This window comes from Urocampus carinirostris, chromosome 7 (assembly GCF_059441175.1).
Source record: "Urocampus carinirostris isolate Australia breed hairy pipefish chromosome 7, RoL_Ucar_1.0, whole genome shotgun sequence".
In the NCBI taxonomy this organism is placed as follows: Eukaryota; Metazoa; Chordata; class Actinopteri; order Syngnathiformes; family Syngnathidae; genus Urocampus; species Urocampus carinirostris.
Window position 1 is genome coordinate 27,403,159 of NC_142355.1, and position 13,177 is coordinate 27,416,335.

Consider the following 13,177-nt stretch of genomic DNA (forward strand, 5'->3'; position numbering starts at 1 on the left):
TTCGAATTCAAATTTAATTTATTGTTATTGATAATGACGTAGTGTACATACACTGTTTGCAAGGACATTATACATAGCACTCCAGGATAAACATTTAAAGATTTTAAATGTACAGTTAAGATTAAGAATATTCATCTCATCTCATCTCATTAGCCGTACCGCTTATCCTCATTAGGGTCGCGGGGGGCTGGAGGCCATCCCAGCCATCTCCGGGCAGTGGGCAGGGGACACCCTGAACTGGTTGCCAGCCAATCGCAGGGCACACAGGGACAGACAACTCATTCGCTCATTCACACCTATGGACAATTTGGACCGGCCAATTCATCTGAAATGCATGTTTTTGGAACGTGGGAGGAAACCGGAGTGCCCGGAGGAAACCCACGCAAGCACGGGGAGAACATACAAACTCCGCACAGGAAGTCTGGAGCTGGATTTGAACCCACAACAGGTTCCCATGACATGAACTGTGCCGCACAAGCGCTAACCACTGCCCCGCCGTGCTGCCCAGATTAAGAATATTATTATTATTATTATTATTAATAATAATAAGTAATACTAATATTTACAAGCTAATGGTTGTAAACTGGCCTAAACTATGTGAAATACGTCATATTGTGATTATTGCATTAAATGTTTAATATATGAAAACTTCAAGACAGACTGTGAAACCTGAGTGGAAAATATAAAATAAATACAAATAAATCAAACAAATGTTGTTTTCTTTTGTTGAAGAAAAAAACTCAGCAAAATTATTTTCCAGTGCGGAAAAAGTGTATATATATGTTGCAATTTTCTGCTATATATGTTATTATAATGCTTAATTATAGTTGTCGTAAATGTGATACTTGTCTCCCTGTCCATAAAGTGCTGATGTGCATTGTATACATCTTTACATGGAAATTTAAGTTAACTAGGCTAGTTAATTAATTTATACTACCATCATACTATATGAACTAATGACCAAGCAGTTCATTTAAATAGTCCATCAATTTATTCAAGATTAAATGTGTCCTGCATGACATTAAATCCCTGTACAGTAGCAACAAGAAGACTTTCATTAAAAGGAAGAAACGAATAAAAGAGACAAGAAAATAGAAAACAAAAGAAGAAAAAATAAGTAAATTCCTGTACAGTAGCGACAAGAAAGCTCTCATACTCGAAATGTTTCATTGAATGTGCTAGCAACTCCAGAATCTTGTTTCATTGTGCAATGAATTTGTAGAAAATGTTCAGTTTCAATCAACAGACAGAACTATGACTATATTTTTTATTGAGCTTCTTTTGGTATCAGTCATCATTATTAGAGGAGGAAGATACATTATTTTTGACATTATTTTGTTATGTATTTTGGGAGTATTCAAGTTTATGGTTTATAAATGGCCAAACTTGTAGAAAGTTCCCAACATGACCACTAGAGAACAGTACGATACTTATAAGTTAGGCAGGTGACAACCGTGATTTAGTTTTCCTTTTTATTAAATGTTTTTTTTTTTAATCAAGCATAACAGGCAATCGTACATGGTTTTATTTTTCTCCCCATTACAAAGAAAAATTGTATGGTAAAAATGTGTTCAATATTCTCAATTATACAATCTACTCAATATTCATAAAGAAGCAACCCCTCTCAAACATACAAGCCTCTGAAATACCAAAACGCAAAAACGTCTTTTTATTGTTCTATTTTTGCTATCAATTATCATTTAGGATGATAAATCATTGGTGTTGCAATTTGAAGAAAGTACCCAAGAAGCTGTACAACGCTTAAACGTTTAGCAGGCACGAACCATAAAGAACTGCTTTTGTTTTCATCATTTTTCATTGTTGTAATTTATGCCATTACTGATCGTTCTAAAAGAAGAAAGATAAATTGTCGTTGCTATTGTTTTGTTTTATGTGTTTCTGTGATCAAGCATTTTTAGAAAGTAAGTACCCATCTTTGCCACTGGAGGGTAGTGTAGTGCTTGAAAGTTAGGCAGTCACCGATGATGAAAACAACTAACTTTTCTTTTGCTACATTTGTGATTATCAATCGTTTGAAATGAGATACAAATGATATATTTTCTTCAATTACGTTAATATTTTTTTGTAGTACATGAGCATCAGTGTTTAAATATCAGTTATTTTGAAAGCGCCCACTATTAAAGTAAGTCTTTAACCTGTTTATTACATTAGATAGATAGATAGATTGATAGATACTTTATTCATCCCCGAAGGGAAATTCACTTTTCCAGCAGCATCCCTAAGCTGAGAACAATCGAAAATAACTGAGAACAATCGAAAATAACACGGGAGCTGCTGGAGTGGCTGCCATTCGTGACGGCGCCGGAGAAACGATTCAATTTGAATCATGTACAAACAAACAAACAATTGAATCATGTACAAGAAACGATTCAATCTGAATCATGTACAAACAAACAAACAATTGAATCATGTACAACAAACAAACAAAATATTTATAATGTTAAGAGCTAAAAACTAGTCTCCACTTGAGCGTGCTTCCCTTTAACAAATTAACTACACAATCTCTTAATCTCACACACACACAGATTTATCATGTATAAATAAATGTAAAAATATGTTTTTCTTGTTTTATTTTAAAAATGATTATGAAGCGTTTGGTACTGCTCATTGGTAGGTATTAAGCTTCTGGGAATTATTCAGTATGATAAATCACCATTAGATGACAGGAGAAGATTTTGTTCACACATCATGGAGACCCAATCTCCTATTGTTACTTCCCTTTTATGGCGAATGAGTTTTTGTAGGCGGCCCCATATGGCGTGTAGGTGTACTGAAGCAGTGTGGGGAGAGTCGCAAGAAGTGGGCAAATATTAATAGGAAATTAACTTTAGCAGCTTTTGTAAGTATTAAGCTAAGTTATCGCCAAGCTAGTTCATTGTTACTAGTGTTATTTTTTTGTACTTGTTTGTTTCGTGTCATATTTGTGAGATATATATGCTTAGTGTTAACATTTGCTGTGTTACATAGCATCACATTATTTCACCATTTTATACTGTATGCAGTTCTGAAAACGTGTTATTATTGTGTTGCTACTATGTGTTTATTATGTTATGGCCAGGTTGTAATGATTAAAATAAGGTTTAAAATAAACCCAGCCAACCACTAAAAAATAATTGTTGCTGGATATCACGTTTCCTAAAAAATCACAATAAACCATCTAGGGGCTATTTTAGGTTCAGAGCTTTGGGGGTGAGCACCCAGACCAGGGGTACGTAAACGAAATGTCACGAAGATATATGCAAAGTGTGTATATATATATATATATATATATATATATATATATATACTGGACTGTCTCAGAAAATTAGAATATTGTGATAAAGTTCTTTATTTTCTGTAATGCAATTAAAAAAACAAAAATGTCATACATTCTGGATTCATTACACATCAACTGAACTATTTCAAGCCTTTTATTATTTGAATATTGCTGATTTTGGCTTACAGCTGAAAAAAACTCAAAAATCCTATCTCAAAATATTAGAATACTTCCTCAGACCAAGTAAAAAAATAATTTTATAACAGCAAAACTAAATCAAAGATTTGAAAATGTACATTGATGCACTAAGTACTTGGTTGGGAATCCTTTTGCACGGATTACTGCATCAATCCGGCGTGGCATGGAGGCAATCAGCCTGTGGCATTGCTGAGGTGTTATTGATGCCCAGGATGCTTCGATAGCGGCCTTCAGCTCATTTGCATTTGTAGGTCTGGTGTCTTTCATCTTCTTCTTAACTATACCCCACAAATTCTCGATGGGGTTCAGGTCAGGGGAATTAGCAGGCCAATCAAGGACAGTGATGCCATGGTCAGTGCACCAGTTACTGGTGGTTTTGGCACTGTGGGCAGGTGCCAGATCATGCTGGAAAATGAAATCCTCATCTCCATAGAGCTTTTCAGCAGATGGAAGCATGTAGTGCTCTAAAATCTCTTGGTACACAGTTGCATTTACTCTGGACTTGATGAAACACAGTGGACCAACACCAGCAGCTGACATGGCTCCCCAAACCATTGCTGACTGTGGGAACTTCACACTGGATTTCAAGCAACTTGGATTTTGCTCCTCTCCAGCCTTTCTCCAGACTCTGGCGCCTTGACTTCCAAATGAAATTCAAAACTTGCTTTCGTCTGAAAAGAGGACTTTGGACCACTCTGCAACTGTCCAGTGCTTCTTCTCCATAGCCCAAGTCAGGCGCTTCTTCCGTTGTCTTGAGTTCAGAAGTGGCTTGACCATGGGAATACGGCTATTGTAGCCCATTTCCCGGACACGTCTGTGAACTGTGGCTTTTGATACCTGGACTCCAGCTTCAGCCCACTGTCTTTGAAGCTCCCCCAAATTCTGGAAGCGGCTCTTCGTCACAATTTTGTTAAGGCTGCGGTCATCTCTCTTGGTTGTGCAGCGTTTCCGGCCACATTTTTCCCTTCCAACAGACTTTTTGTGGATATGCTTTGAAACTGCACTCTGTGAACAGCCTGCTCTTTGAGAATTTTCCTTTTGTGTCTTACCCTCCTGATGGAGGGTATCAATGATGGTCCTCTGGACAGCAGTCTTCCCCATACTTGAGATTTAGTTTACTGAACCAAGTTGAGTGTTTTTAAGGCTCAGGAAACCCTCGCAAGGTGTTTCGAGTTAATTAGATGATTCAGGTGATTAGTTGAATAGCCTACTTGTATACTTTTTCATGATATTCTAATATTTTGAGATAGGATTTTTGAGTTTTCTTAAGCTGTAAGCCAAATTAAGCAATATTCAAATAATAAAAGGCTTGAAATAGTTCAGTTGATGTGTAATGAATCCAGAATGTATGACATTTTTGTTTTTTTAATTGCATTACAGAAAATAAAGAACTTTATCACAATATTCTAATTTTCTGAGACAGTCCAGTATATATATATATATATATATATATATATATATATATATATATATATATATACAGTGCTTAAATTCAGGATCTAACTTTTTCAGAAATACTCCGAAAATACCACTACAGTAGTAATGCAAAAATACTGGTACATACATATTATGACAGAAATAATACAAATTATAATACATAAATACTAAAACAAAAAAACTACTGTAGAAATACTACCAAATAAAAGTACAGTTATACTATAAAAATACTACAAACAATCTGACTGCAGAAATACAACAAAAATACCACAAAAATACAACTCAAGTAAAATACTACAGGTATACTATAAAGATTTTACTATGGAAATACTGCAAAATTTAAACTGAAGAAAAATGAATGAAATAAAACTACAGTAATACTACAAAAAATGTACTATAGAAATACTAAAAAAACTACTGTAGAAATACTACAAATTAAAAGTACAGTAATAATGTAAAAATACTAGAGAAATACTATAAAAATATCACAAAAATACTACAGATATGCTACATAGATTATACTATGGATATTCTACCAAGATTCTACCAAGGAAATAATACAAAAATTCAACTGAGGAAATATTTCAGAAATAAAACTACAGTAATACTACAGCAATACTATGATTTTAGCCTATTTTGTCCTGTAGTAAGGAAAGGAGTTTTAAAAAGCTATAATTTTGGGGGGTGTTTGGGTTGAATTCGGGGTTGCTTGAGCACTTTCAAAAACATGAGCAAAGACGAAAAAAAAAAAAGATAAAACACCCCAAAATGATAAAGAAGTAAAAAGCTTGGAAAAAAATTACGAGAAGGAGAAGAAAAAAAAACCAAAAGGGAAAAGAGAGAAAAGGAAGAAAAGCAGTAAATAAATAAGAAAAGAAGAGAAAAGCAACAAAAATGTGTAAAAAGCGAGGGAAAAAAATTAACAAAATGGGGGAGGAAAAAAAAACATTTTTTTAAAGGGTAAAGAAAAAGAAGGAAAAAGTCAAGTAAAATAGAAAAAGAAATACAGTTGTTTTGGGGTTTCTTTGTGTCACTGCCAGAACGGAGACAGGACCCACTTGCGTTGCGTTTCTCACAAGTTTTATTGGAAGAAAGAGAAAGGGTTGCGCCCATGATCCGGTGCTCGCTGGATGCGGGAAGCAGGTCGTTCTGAACGCGAAAGTGGATCTTCCGTGACGAGCGATGGCGGTGTCGGGAACGGAAAACGGGTCAGTAGCCGGGACAGGAGAGCAAAAACGTGGGTGGGGATCGTAAGCGAGTCATAAGCCAGGAAAGGAGAGTAGCCGTGGTAGGGGACAAAAAGAGGTCGAAAGCTGGGACGGGACAGGAAAGGTGGTCAGGTTCAAAAACGTGTCAAAGTCTGGGGACAGATGGGAGCAAAAAACAGGTGGGAGTCAGGGTCGAAAAAGGCCTGCCTAGTGTTAAATGAGGTTCGCAGACTGACTGAAAAAAGGGGACAGATAGGAGTGGGTTTAAATAGGGACAGGGAGCCAATCAGAGTCCGAGGCAGTTGGCGCCAATGGAACGGGCACAGGTGAAGCATATCGGTAATCATGACACTTTGATTGTTTTTTTTCTTGCAGTCAAATATTTCTAAATACATCAAGTCTATCATGTATTGTATTGTACAACCGACTAAATAAATCCTCAAAAATGTTAGTATAACAAAAGATACTTTTAAGAAAAATGGAAATCTCATGTAAAAGTTGTCTTAAAGACAACTGACGTTTATGGGCTGTACAACCTTTCCAGTAGTACGTCAGTCAATTCATTCAAATTTGAAAAATTAACTAGTGTTGTCGGAAACCCTGCAAAATGTAATTTGATGTCAGGTTTTGGAAATGTTTGATAATGATTTGGTTGCAACGCGCTGGTTTAACGTTCCTCACCATTGTTCCAACCGATGCTCGCAGACTTTGTGCGAACACTCAGACCCGTGGATGATTAGAGGGAACATTTGACCCCCTGTTCTACTGCTTAATCTCACGTTACTTATAATTTTAGGAGTCGGCCGGACATCCAGATGCCACCGAGTTGCCAGGCAACGTAGCCGTTGAACCGAATGACCAAACTGAGTCGTTCAGGCGACCTCAGAAACGTGAAAATATCCCGCGGTGTGCGGTTAAGGGATTCAAAGCGGCATTGAGTACTGGTGAAAGGGGACCGCTGTGACTCAGTGTCAGCTTCTGCAGAGTCATGACACTATTCCTCATCATAACCTCCAGGGAATATCAAAAACTCAGCATTATTGGGCGTTGAGGATGAAAGACTACAGTGTAACTTTTCCCTTTTTGTGTCTCCCAGAACGTCCTTGGCATCGCTCACCAGCATCCAGTAACGGCACCTGATAGCGTGGGGGCCGCTCCGCTGAGTTGAGCTTATTAAAAGGTGAGTAAGAAACCCCATTGTGACATTTTGATGCACAAGCGAGGTGGCGTCTTTTATTTCTAGTGAGCTCACCATCTTCTTGCCGTTAGTCAGGTTTCCAAAAAGCCAGCAGACGGAAAAAGAGCTGCAGGTCTCGTCAGGATCGCTCATTAGTGGTAAGGAAACTCAGATTATAAAGTGCAGACACAAAGCAGAAACTTGATACAACCTTTGTCTGCCAGCTACTTCAAGTGAAAAATCAGAAGGGTTGAAAATACAGTAGACCCCGGGATATGGCGACCTCGCCTTACATCGTTTTAACATTAAGGTGTGGAATAAGATGTTGTTTGGGTCCCATTTTTTCTCACTATACCACGTCAATGAAAACAAAATGTTGACACTCTAAAACAGATCAGGAATCTAAGGCCAGTGAGTCATTTTTGGATAATTTCAAGAATCCATCTGGCTCAAAGATAAAATTCAGCTCACACGAATCTTCTCTTGTACATGTGAAAGCTAAAGTAATACTGACATCATGTAGAGTATATAGGGCACGGTCTTAACTACAGTTTACAGTAAGGATGTCACATTAACAGACCCCGTTTATGTTGTCTCAAAAGAATCCTTAATATGCAAGATTATTTGACAATGCATGTTCACTGTTAAGACACTTTATGATAAAAACACACAGAACAAACCCCAAAACACCAGACAAACAGCCAGAGCAATTTGATTGGATGAGCAGTAGGATGGGCGGAGCTATACATACAGCAGCGCACTTCCTCCAAGGTGTCCAGTGCATTCTGTGCTGAAAGGCAATATGGTATCTTTTTAGTTTGAAGTATTTTGTGAGATATTTACAAAAGAACTTTGCTTGCACCTCTTTTTGAAATTATTGAGAACAAAAGTGACTGTGAAAATAAGCCTCAACTCTCTTAAAGTAACTGTGGGAGGTAAACAAATTTTAAGTCATATATTCATATAGGTGTAGGAGATTATTATTATTATTATTTGATAAATTTGATCAAATCATCAAAAGTCCGCAGTGAAATAAAATGCGCTGAAGAATTAGCTTTTGTCTGGAGAGCGGGCTTGGCGGTTTTCTTGAATTTTGTCTTCAAATATATGTTGTGGCTCTCTCGCACAATATTTTTTAATATTTAGCTTTGTGTTAAAAAGGTTCCTGACCCCTGCTCTAAAACCTTTTAACCTTTGCTGTGTCCGTGCGTATGACACGTTACGTCTCTCAGGTGCTTGTATGATATAGGTCAACATCATATAAGATACTTGTCTGCTACTGGTTTATTTAACAGCACCATGAAGATGTCAACATCCTATTAGCTGAACTACCTCCCACAATGCCTTTATTTTCATTCAGTTTAGAATCATGATTGCTATGCAAAGGCTTTTGTAAAAAGGATAAAATGCACACAAAAATGTATAATCCTTTTTTTAACCAATTTAGACACAAATCCTCTGAAAAACACGTAAACAATATACATTAAAATAAGTTAAACAAAAAGCAAAAGATCAGCAGCAGTCTCTAATATAGAAAGATTGAATGCACTCTGCTTCGAAACAATCAATATCATTGAAATGAGTCCAAATTTGGATCATTTTTCTGCTACTTCTTAATTTCTCTTCTGTATTGAACAGAATTGTTACCAAACACATTTAGAGCCATTTTTATGTTTGTAAAAAAGGGTAAGGTATTGAAGCTGCCGTGCATTGTTGAAGCAGAATGGCAGAATTCATGTCAGTTTAAAGAAGCCCATTTACACGAAAAGATGGTAGATCATAAAGAGGAACAGTTCTTGAGTTTTAGAGTGTAACAGAGTTGCCGGACACAACCGAATGTTTGATCTTACATTACACATAGTCCAGCGTTTTTCCGAATTGCTCAGTCCACAATTGAATGGATTTGAGAGTACAGTCCATAAACATGCCCGATTAAAGTCGCCGTCGACGATAAAGCTCCGTTGGGGTGTGCAAGCTGCTGTTTAGCAGCGGGCAGGAGATTTAGCGCTATGCTAACGTTAGCATCCGGTGAAACTGTTAGCGGTGGAAAGTATACAGCAAACAAAGACCACAGTTAACTCTCCCGGTACATAGCTAGAAACTCCATATAGAGTGAGCAGTGTGTGTCAATGGTTCCGCTATTATTGTAGCGCGTAGTTTCCAACCCCTGTTTTTACCGGAGTCTTCGTCTCGTTCGAGCCGGTGATGTAATGCGGCGTCGGGAAAGCCAAGACTCCGTGATGGCAAAAAAAAAAGTCCTCCAATTCCGGACGTTGTTGGTGGCGATCCGCAGCTCAATTCACTCATTGTGGACGATGGATCTGGCGTTGGTTGAACATGCTTGGGAGCGCTGGTCTGTGTGGTCGCCTTCTTAGCTTAGCTCAGCCTTTGCTCCGTCGTTGTCATTGTCGGCAGGCGGCAAATTTTCCAGGGAGATCCGGTGGTCTTTGTATATCCCTCGGGATGTAGTGGATATTATTGTAAATGCGAAGGGAGTCGAAGGGAAAATAAGAGGGATCAGGGGACACTGAAAAACAAAAGACGAACTGGAGCCCGAGCCGCAGCGTCTGCCCAACGCGCCGCCATCTTGACTTTGAATGAGAACCCAATCGCATAACATTACTCACAGTTTATTGGGGAGAGGAAGAATGAGCGCACACTCGATCAGGGGATCGATGGTCACGGCAGTAGATTAGAATCAGAACTAAGGAGTGGTCAAAATCAAACCGATCGGGCCGAAAATAAAACAGGATCAAAACACAGGCAAAAACAGAGATTCACAGGACTTGGCATATCATACAGAGTCTAGCAGGAGTTTCGCAGACGCTCTGACACCAGGCAACTCGCAAGACTGCGTTTAAGTAGTCCGGCAGCAATCTGTCAATGCGTTTCAACTGGTGTCAGTGGGTGGGGCCAATTGGGCGCCGTGGCAACCGTGACAGAACCTGGCGCCACAGGGCGGGGACCAATTGGAGGCCATGGCAACCATGACACATGAAGGTTTTAGATCAGGGGATGGTCTGTGGTCTCTGCAGCCCTTTGAGACTTTTTTGTTATTAAGGGCTATACAATCAAACAGGACTTGACTCAAAATAGTACAAAGTGTGTGCTAGCAGCAAGATAGTGGCTTTATTCGAGTCATCAAAAAGTTTTTTTGATCGGCGCTGGATTTCTTCCTGTGAAGATATGGAAAAATTGGCCTTGAAAGTGCTTGAATTTTACCATGGAAAAGGTGTCTGAAGCCTGAATAGAGGAAAATGGAATATTCAATGAAAACAATCTTATACGTTAGGCTGAGCTAGCAGGGATAGCATCCAAAACGATACCAGCTTCACAGTGTCTGTCAGTGCACCTTCATTTTGACAAGATATGGAAAGTTAGAAGATCCGAGTTGCTGTCAGGGGCCCGACACTGAGCGCACTCCTGTGGAATTCCCGGCTTCGCATGCCCTCCCCTGCCCCTTTAACATTTTGGGATGAGTGATGGCCAAACGATTGCTATATAGGTGCGGAAAATCCGACGGTCCGGCTCCAGGAATGTCGGATGAGCTCATGAGAAAAGTTGCAAAGAGGCAAAGAGAAGAAAATAGAAGATGAAAAGTTGCAACATATCGCATTGGCTACTCCTATTGCAGGGGTCAGAAGCTGGAAGCCCAGGGCCAATTGCAGCCCACGCGATGATAGTTGGAGGCCCCCGCCTTCATATGAGGGTTTAAAGGGACAATGTGTGTTATAGAGAACTTCGTAGTCATAAAAAATGTAAAAAACAATCATTTCTGAGCAAATAGGCAAAGATACATGAACTACGATGAAAGTGTGCATTTTTTTCTAATTAGGTCGAAATATTAGGGAGCTGACATTATTGTTGGCCATCTTGCTTTGGTAAGCATCTTTGCTTTGGAGGTAGCTTTGGCTACCTCGAGAAACCTGTCTTTTTCTTCTTTTGCTCCCTCTTTTCTTTTTTTCTTGTCATCTCTTCTTCTCTTTCTTTCTACAAAAATAGTCATACATAAATGTTACGACAGAAATACCACAAAAATTCTTCTACAGAATTATTGCAACAGAAATACTATGAAAATACAACTAGAGTAATACTACAAAATTATTACAGATGTATTACAAAAAATAAAGTACAGTATTAATACAAAAACTATACAGAAATACTCCAAAAATCTTTTTTCGGAAATACTACAAAAATACAGCAAGTGTAATACTACAAAGATACTACAGAAAAGCAGTGCTAGGAGTCAAATGGACTGAATCATTTCAAGGCAGTGGAGTATTTCTGATGCAGACTTCATATGTTTCTTTTGTTATACTTTTTTAGAAAAAAAATATCTAGTGTTTTCAGCGTTCTCCATCCGGGCACCGGTGCTGTGGAATGCTCTTCCCCCTGAGATTCGATCTGCAACCTCAGTGGAAATGTTTAAATCTAAACTTAAAACTCACTTCTACTCCATTGCATACGAATACCCTACTCCTCTTGTCGGTTGAAAATAGTTTGTGTAATATAGTGTAACAATCTGTGAAGCCCTTTGAGACTCTTCGTGATTTAGGGCTATACAAATAAAAATGACTTGACTTGACTTGACTTGACTTATTTAATGCTTTCTTGTCTTTTATTTAGAAAAATTGTGTTTTAAATTTCGTGGCGCCCATGTTTGAGACCCTGGTTATATTGTGTCCTGTGGTCTGTGCAGTTTCACAACCTGCCAAGAGGGGGCGATGTTGTGTGTTCCCAGCCGCCTCCCTTGTTTTCTCATGCCAAAGCCCATTAAGAGATTTGAATGGGTGCACGTTGACTCAGTAGGTCAGAATGTAACTTGACATTCCTTTGGTGGCTTTATCTTACGATAACACACAATCGTTGCGTGCCGACCTGAGCGCGCGTGCGTGCACGCACAACACGATCCGAGTGGATTTGTTCTCGGCTCGTTACTCATCAAGTCTGGCAAACAGGACCTTCAAAGGTATCCTGTGATGCGTTCCATGAATATGAGAAGTAGGGAATCTTCCAAACTTTGGCCAGGCTTGGAAACAGCCCAGTTGCTGTCAGGGTCTGTACTTTCGTACAGGTGTGTTCTGTGTTTTGAGTGCTCTTAGAGTACTTTTTGGCTATATGTCCTCCGCCATCTTCCTTTCATATTATGTTTGGTTAGAGCTAGTTAATGACCCAACAAATTCTGCGTTGTCGTACTTTCAGGTTTTGCTCAGTTGGAAGTAGTGAGTTTAGGTTTCCCTTATTGTCCTTTACGTTTTTATTCAGTTAGTTAATGTTCCAACATATTTTGCATCGTCTTCCTTTCATGTCTTGCTCAGTTGTAGTTCGTGCTTCAACATACTCCGATAGTTCTTTCATGTTTTGTTCGGATAGTGAGTTGGTGTTCCAATGTATCTTGTTGTCTTCCTTTCACTTTTTTATTCAGTTAGAGTTAGTGTGCCAACAAATTCTGTCTCCACTTGTTTCCATGTTTTGTTTAGTTATAACTGTTTGGAGTCCCCACACTGTCTGCATGCTCTCTCTTTCTTGTTTTGTTATGATCTGCTGGTGTCTGTTGGCAACTTCCTACATAAACTGCACTGCTGTGTTTTCATGTTTTGTTCAGTTCGTTTGTCTTCCAACTTATTCTGCATTGTCAGTCTTTCATGTTTTGTTCAGCTAGAGTTAGACATCCAACTAATCCTGTGTTGACGACCTTTGATGTTTAGTCTTCCAATGTATCCCGCATCGACTCCCTTTCACGTTTTGTTCTGTTAGAGCTGGTTGATATTGAAACATTAATTAATCGTTCTACGTCAGGGGTCTCCAACCTTCCTCAAGCCGAGAGCTACTTTTTGTTACTAATTAGCGCATTCAGTTGGATATGAATTTCTAAAATAG

General features: G+C 38.6%; 1 long non-coding RNA gene across 2 annotated transcripts; it reads left to right on the plus strand.

Annotated features, from left to right (window-relative positions):
- Positions 1 to 1,978: 1,978 nt before the first annotated feature.
- LOC148362843 (uncharacterized) lies at positions 1,979 to 7,459 on the plus strand. Of its 2 annotated transcripts, none has more exons than XR_015850907.1 (3): positions 1,979 to 2,143; positions 6,917 to 7,300; positions 7,394 to 7,459. It is a non-coding gene; the product is annotated as an uncharacterized LOC148362843 (long non-coding RNA). The 2 variants fall into 2 exon arrangements; XR_015850908.1 differs by having other exon boundaries at positions 7,390 to 7,458.
- The last annotated feature ends 5,718 nt before the right edge of the window (positions 7,460 to 13,177 follow it).